Consider the following 7,347-nt stretch of genomic DNA (forward strand, 5'->3'; position numbering starts at 1 on the left):
TACCAGGATGTGTTGCCTTGCTATAGACCCAAAGCACCTGGGCCAATCATGCATTGGGGTTGTGATCTAAACTGAACCTTTGATTACTTCACGTATTTGTTACAGCAGTGGGAAGTTAACACATTCTTCTTTGTGGACAGTTAGGGCAGCATTTACTTCGTTTTCCTGCATGGACACTTATGCAGGGCCCTCCATCGGGCCACAGACACAGATGAGCTTGTCTGCTGTTACAGTTTTACGACCTGTAGCCTAAGTACATAACCTGTAATTATTCTTCTGTGAGCTCAATGAGTCTAAAAGATATCCTAAGGATTTCTATCCGTAGAATAAAAGAATCAATCCCTGAGATTGGAAATGGCGCCTAGTCAGGTTTCAGACAGGCGACCCAAACAATTAAGGGACACTTTTTAAAAAAAATTTGTATTTCTTAAGATTAGAATCTGAATCACTGGTTGAGCCATCAGCCTCTAAACAAACCACTAACTAAAACATCCTTTCTCTCTCACCAGGGGGACAGGAACTACCCCCACCTCCACCTCCAGACCTCAGCCCCATCTAGTGGCCAGAGAGAGAAATGCGCTCATAGAGAGAAAACCCCCACCCCAGGCTTCCATATCCTATCTGTAGCAAGGTGAGCGTAAAAGGGTCTTAGGTACCCAGCTGGGTCATCACTCTCTTTTCTTGGTGCCATCTGGGGTAAGAATGGCTTGCCAGGTTTCAGGCCGTGCTGAGTGATGCTGGCTCTTGAGGCCCACTTTTACCTGAACACTGACGGGCAGGGAGTCTAGGCTATAAGCAATGGAGGATGAGTGACAGCTTCAGGTAGTGGAGGGAAAAGCCTCAGTGAACCATAGTTACTAGGTTTCTGTATCTGAAACCCTGACTTTCCTAGCTCTATGGCTTAGCCATTACCAATTGTGATTTGGACTCTTGCTTTGAAACCGTGGGCAAATGTCTTCTAAGATCTGTGACTACAAAATGGGAGAAACCAGAAGCATTCTTGCTACTCAAACACTTGGTACCCTACATCCTAAGTAACAGCGTCACAGAGGTAATAGCTGTGCTGGAGCTATGAAGAGGTCTTACAGAGCCAGGATAAAATGCTTAAGGACTAGACTCAAGAGCAGCCGGAGATAGCAAGATTTAAAGAGTCAGCAACCGGAGCCTCCTGCAAGGTGAAGAGGAAATAACAAAGGCCAAGGTTCTCAGTCCCCAAACAGCCCTACAGGAAATTCCACGGAACAGTCCTCTATGGAAAACAGGAGATGCGCTTTATAAATAATGAGGTGGGCAGGGCTGTGGCGAGACATGGCGCCACAGCGGAAGAAGGGAGGGTGGACCTTTCCTGCCAGAAGAAGACAGCATCTGGTGCGGTGGCGAGGCGTGGGAGATCCAGGTGCTGCCTGTGGGACATTGCATACACAAGGTTGGTACCCTGTGCTGTGCCTGGGCAGCTCCTTAAGTAACTTCCCTGTGCATTTTCATCCTCTCTCTCTTCTTTTCAGGACTGTGTCCATGCAGACTGGTGCTCACTGAGAAAGGGGAGATGGTCTACAGGGGAGCCCTAACCAGGACACAATGTCTCTTGTGATGGATTAAAAGGATGGAAAGTGTACATAAGATACATATATAACAATACATATCTGCATAAATGTTGCCCTGTTACAACAATAAGAACCTTGAATGTAGGTGTTGGTCATTCAGAATTTAAATATTAAGAAGTAACGGTTGTTGCATCAGCATGAGCCCGGCGAGCCTGAGAGCCTCCAGAACCAGGCTTGGTCTCCAGTTCACCTGTCGGCACTGCCTTTAGAGCAGAGCTCTGAGGGGCTCCAGAGGCCAAGGGGAGGTGAGTGAGTGGAAAAAGCCAATCCCTGCCTGAGGCCAACGACTCCTTGGGCTTGGGGAGAGCGCAGGTGCGCTGGCAAGGCTGGGTGGTCAGAGTTGAGGAGAGAGAACAAGCCCGGGAGCTCTGGTGGACCCCCAGGCCAGCCACCTCTGTCCCCTCGTCATCCCCACTTGGTCCTCCGGGTGCCAGGGACGTCTTCCACATTAGCTCCTCGGGGGACTACCGTTGATTTAATTTGTGCCCGCTTTTCCCTCCCCTATCCCCAAAGTATCCATCTCTACCTGTTCTCTCAGATGACCTGCCTATGGAACCTTCTGAGCTCCACAGTGGCTGTCAGTGAGGAACACTGTCTACGTAGCTGTACTGTCCGGACCAGTGAGGAGACAGGAGAAATCGTAAACACAATCGTTTCCTCTCTGGACCCTCACACTGCTAAGGACCTCATTGCTAAGTCTGGATTGTGTGTATATGTATGCATGTATGTATGTACTCACGCACCTTCCCCTGGGGTGCCGATCTGGGCGTCACCCCAGAACCCCCCAAACAGGAGGTAAGGGGGACCCTAGAGGTGCACTTAGTGAAGCAGGTGAAGCTAAAGTGACATGGCTGGAAGAAGACGGGTTGGAGGCGGTTCATAAAGGATTTAGGAATTGCCGGCTGCAGTACCATCCTGGTGGCTGTGGGTGGCACCCACCTGATGCAATGGGGAGGAACACTTTCTTCAGTTCACGTCTTCCTGGCAGGCCAAGTGGGCTCTGGACCCAGGTGGACAGAGGCATAAGGTGTCAGATGTCTCGGTAGGGCGGCCCCAGCCATTTCCTTTGCAGTTCGTCAACTTTATCCTTTCCACACACAACTGGGAAAGCGCAGAGATGAGGCTGTTGGCCAGGGAGGTCCGGAACCTGTCTTAGTTCTCGATACAGTCTCAGGTGAGAAATTCTAGGAAAACCACTCTGGTAACACAATCTGTGTGCTTTAGCACAAAAGTCAGCAATTTTGGAGAGGAAGGCAGGCTTCCCGGGATAGGGAAGTAGCCCATTCTTGTCCCCATTTTAGTACCTGAGTGTTGTGCCAATGGCTGCAACCGTCTGCAAGGCAGTGCCCGTGACATACCAGTGGCCACTGCCCACACTCTGCCTGGGTTCTGGCTCTGAGTTGAAAGAGAGGTACCGATGACATTCAGAAAGTTCGTGGAAACCCTGTTTGCACTCAAACTTCTGGCTGGGACACAGGTCAGAAAATGACTTCATCCTTCTGGGTCCTTGTCCAAGGCTGAGCCCTGCCAGCTGCCACACTGTGCCTGGGTGCTGTTGCGCTGAATACCAGCTGTGCTCTTTTTGTCTGTCCCGGCTGCTGGCCTCACTCAGGGACAGCAGCCCCAGGAGGATCATTTCTGTGACCGAACCATCCTCAGGACCCTATGCAGCAGAGGACACCCACTATTTCCTCCTTGTTTGACGTGTTCTGCTTTGACATCACCTCTGCCTGGATTCTGGAAGGGGTGTCTGGTGTTTTGTTTTTGGAAGAACTTGCCAAGCAGGTAAATGTGGCTCTGGGGAAGTGACCTGTCAACATTATCGGATTTCAAGGAGCGGGAGTGCTCTGAGCTGGAAGACTTTAGTTTTCTGAAATGACTGTGGGTCAGCTCTTGTTTAGTCACCTTTCACACGCAAACAATTTCTCGAACACAAATGAGTTATAGCAATCCTTGAATTTCTACAGGCGGTAGAAAGGCTGGGAATGCCTGCACATGAGGTCAGATGATTTGTCCCTGCTCGGCTTGTGGAAGCTCTCATACTGTATGCTACCGGCACAATAAAGGAACTCCAGAGTATTTACACATGTGGGATAAAGGCCTCCATGACAAACAGGTTCACTGCCCCCCCTAACAGTGTACACACTTGGGTCATTAATATTCTTAACAAATATTCAGCACAGTTGGCCCATGTTACACAAAGGCTCTGTACCTTTGAATTCAACCAATCACACATTGAATATACATACATACATACATACATACATACATACATACATACATACACACATGTGAGTCCTGTTTGTACTGAAGCATGTTCACAAACACCTGTCATTACTCCTTGACCAATATGGTCTAATAACCATTTACGTAGAGCTTACATTGGGTTGCAAATTTTAAGTTACATAGAGAAGGTGTAAAGTGTAAGAGTCAGTGGGATCCATGTAAATGTGAAGCCATTTTGGATGAGGGACTTGGGCATCTCTGGGTTTTGGTGTGTTTGAGAGCCCTGGAATCAACCATATATAGTATGTATAGTTTTCACAGAGACTCTTACATACTGAACTAAAGCTATGCTCATTTTTAGCTTCCATCATGGCCATATACAAGACCCCTCATTGTCATCGTCATGATTACTGCCATTGATATTTTATAACAAAGGAAATCAACCATTATAGACTCAGGGGTTTTAGACTCCTCATCAGGTTTGGGGTTAGAAATCAGACATTTTCCAACCTTAATCTTAAAATGAAGTAGCCAAGGACTGCACTGTTGTCAGCTCCTACCTTAATTAATTCCCTTGTCTTACGTCCTTTGGGTTTTTGTTGTTGTTATTTTTGCCTTCTAGTTTCTTAAGATGAGTTCTAACTTGTATTTTAAATTTTCTTTCCATATTAGATACAGTGTTCAAAGCCATTTCCTCTAAATATAACTTTTTGTGTATGCTGTAGGTCTGCTGTGAGGTCTCTTAGTTTTTTGGGTTTTGTGTGTGTGTGTGTGTGTGTGTGTGTGTGTGTGTGTGTGTGTGTGTGTGTGTGTGTGACTACCCACAGAGGTCAGAAGAGGGCATTAGACACCCTGGAGCTGGATTTACAGGCAAGTGTGAGCCACTGTGTGGGTGCTGGGAACCAGACTCTGGTTCTTTCCATGAGCAGCAGGTGTTTTAACCTCTGAGCTATCTTTGTAGCCCATCTCTTGGCTATGCTTGCTTGCTAAAGAGCACGCTTTCAACCTCGACTTCCTGTTTGCTCAGGAACATTTAATGAATGTACTTTGTTTTCTAAATATAGAAAATTGGGCCTTTACATGATTCATCTATTTGGGAGGAGGTGATTTTAGATGATTCTAAAATCTACTTTCTAAACTATTTGAAATGTCCTTCATCATCAAGTTTCTGACTAAGGTTTACAAATGTTGAAAAATTTATCTTTTGAAAGACAAAAAATATGAAAAGTTACACATTTTTAACTTTGTGGTGCAAATATCATATGTAATTTTGCATGATATTAAAATGCCTTAAGATTCTATTTATCTTTGATCATTTGAGGTTAATTAATTTGAATTCCTCAGTGCGAATATTTAAAGCATTCATTATGCCTGTGTTTTTTCACATTTTATTTACATTTCTGTTGTTGCTCCGTACGTTTGGGTCTGCATTGTTTATGTCTACAAGTGTCTTAATTTATCCAAATGACATAATGTCACATTGAAAGTACAGTAGGTCTGTCAGTCATCTGGAAATTGCAAATGAAATGCATACTGAGGCACCACACTGGCACACGATGTGTGAGAGAGAATTTATGTATCAACCTGCTAGGCTAAGGGATGCCCAGTTAGCAGGTAAAATGTTCCTTCTGGGTGTGCCTGTGAGGGTGTTTCCAGGAGGGACTGGTGTTGGAATAGTGGACTGAACAAAGGAGCTCGTCTCTGCCTAGAGTGAGGGAGTGAGCACCATCTAATCAAACAAGGGCCGAGCTAGCACAGAAGTGCGCCAGGTGGAGTGACTTTGGTGAAGACAAATCAACGACAACAAAACCACAAGAGGGTGGAAGGAAGTCAGGCAGCTGGACTGCTCACCTGAGCCTGCCCCGGACTTGGCCCTTCTAGTGCTTGGGTCTGTTGACTTGGGCCAGCACTTAGGGCAGCAGCTTCCCTGTCCTTAGGCCTTTGGGTGTAGACCAGAAGCACGTCACCAGCTTTGCTGGTTCTCTTGTTTGCAGATTACAGATCCTCAGAGCTCACAGCTTGCACAATGGTGCCAGCCAATCTCTTAAAGTAAATACCTCTCTGTGTGTCTATACATAAATGGGCAAAATGTATGTCTACATCTTGTTGGTTGTATCCCTCTAGAGACGCCATACCCAAAGAAAAGAGACTGCCATATGTGTGTTGAGGGTGATAAGGGCCACCCACACTGCATCGTGTAGAAATGGGAGCACCACTTTGGAAAACTGTTAGCACTGGCTGAAGCTGACTAACATGTCTGCCTTCCAGTCAGCAGTCCACGCCCACACACGAGCCCTTCACAGTGGCACAATCACAGCATCCTCACTCTGCAAATGAGAATCCTGTTACATATATAGGATGATAGATAGTGGATGTGGGATAGATGGTACCCTCTGTGCCATGTAGTGAGCAGGGGAGGACGGGAGCGCTGCTGGAATCTGGTTCTTAAGCCAAATGGTAGCACCTGCATGTACAGGCTGGGGAAATTAAGGGAGCTGAACACTGTTGAGGGTGTGTGTGTGTGTGTGTGTGTGTGGTGTGTGGTACCCTACAGCTTTTTTTAAAATCATTATTTAAAATCTAATGTAGCGCTCTGCACAAGATTTGATTTGAGACATAAATTACCATGCTTGACTCAAATTTCAGGGAAACTTCAGGCACTGTGATCATTCTTCTATAAATCACCCGTTTTCTTCTCTGCAATGCTCAGACTGCAGCCCCGTTTTATAGAACAAGAAAATGAAACTCGGGGCTAGAGAGATGGCTCCTCTTCCAGAGGACTCAGCTTTGATTCCCAGCACCCATATGGTGGCTCACAACCATCCATAACTCCAGTCCTAAGGATCAGACAGGCTCTTCTGGTCTCTGTGGATGCTGGGCATGCATATACTGCACAGACATACAGGCAGACCAAACACCCCCACATATAAAATCAACCAAAAAGTCACTTTTTAAATACAAAAGAGAAAGAGCCCGGTCTGGAATCCATTTGCCTGTGTATCTGCTGGTTGTAGTCTCACTGACCAAGGGTGGCAGTCCTTAGCACAGCCTACCAGGACCAGGGCCCATGTTCTCCTGCTGGCTATCAGGAGTGAAGCCTGGAGTCCCAAGTCACAGGGAGCCTAAGCTCAGCTTTTCATTTTTTTCCCAGTGAGGTACAAAAATGATCTCCCAAGATATTTTACATGAATTACTTAGACTTCACAGCTCACACTAAGCCTCAGTGTTCTTTCATCAAGCTGTGAGCTTTCCTTGTCCCTTGGATTAACTTCATGGCACAATGTCATAAGCCTGGTACTGCTGCAGCGTCATTTCCAGACCAAATTTCTTCCATAAGAACAATGCTGGGGGCTGGAGAGATGGCTCAGAGGTTAAGAGCACTGGCTGCTCTTCCAGAGGTCCTGAGTTCAATTCCCAGCAACCACATGGTGGCTCACAACCATCTGTGATGAGATCTGGTGCCCTCTTCTGGCCTGCAGGCATACATGAAGTGCTGTATACATAATAAATAAAATCT

General features: G+C 46.5%; 1 long non-coding RNA gene across 1 annotated transcript; it reads left to right on the top strand.

Moving 5' to 3' along the window:
- Nucleotides 1–1,359: 1,359 nt before the first annotated feature.
- On the top strand, nucleotides 1,360–4,561 carry LOC110341867. The gene is made up of 3 exons (XR_002383868.2): nucleotides 1,360–1,426; nucleotides 1,506–1,849; nucleotides 2,143–4,561. It is a non-coding gene; the product is annotated as an uncharacterized LOC110341867 (long non-coding RNA).
- The last annotated feature ends 2,786 nt before the right edge of the window (nucleotides 4,562–7,347 follow it).

This window comes from Mesocricetus auratus, unplaced genomic scaffold, assembly GCF_017639785.1.
Source record: "Mesocricetus auratus isolate SY011 unplaced genomic scaffold, BCM_Maur_2.0 Super-Scaffold_100707, whole genome shotgun sequence".
In the NCBI taxonomy this organism is placed as follows: Eukaryota; Metazoa; Chordata; class Mammalia; order Rodentia; family Cricetidae; genus Mesocricetus; species Mesocricetus auratus.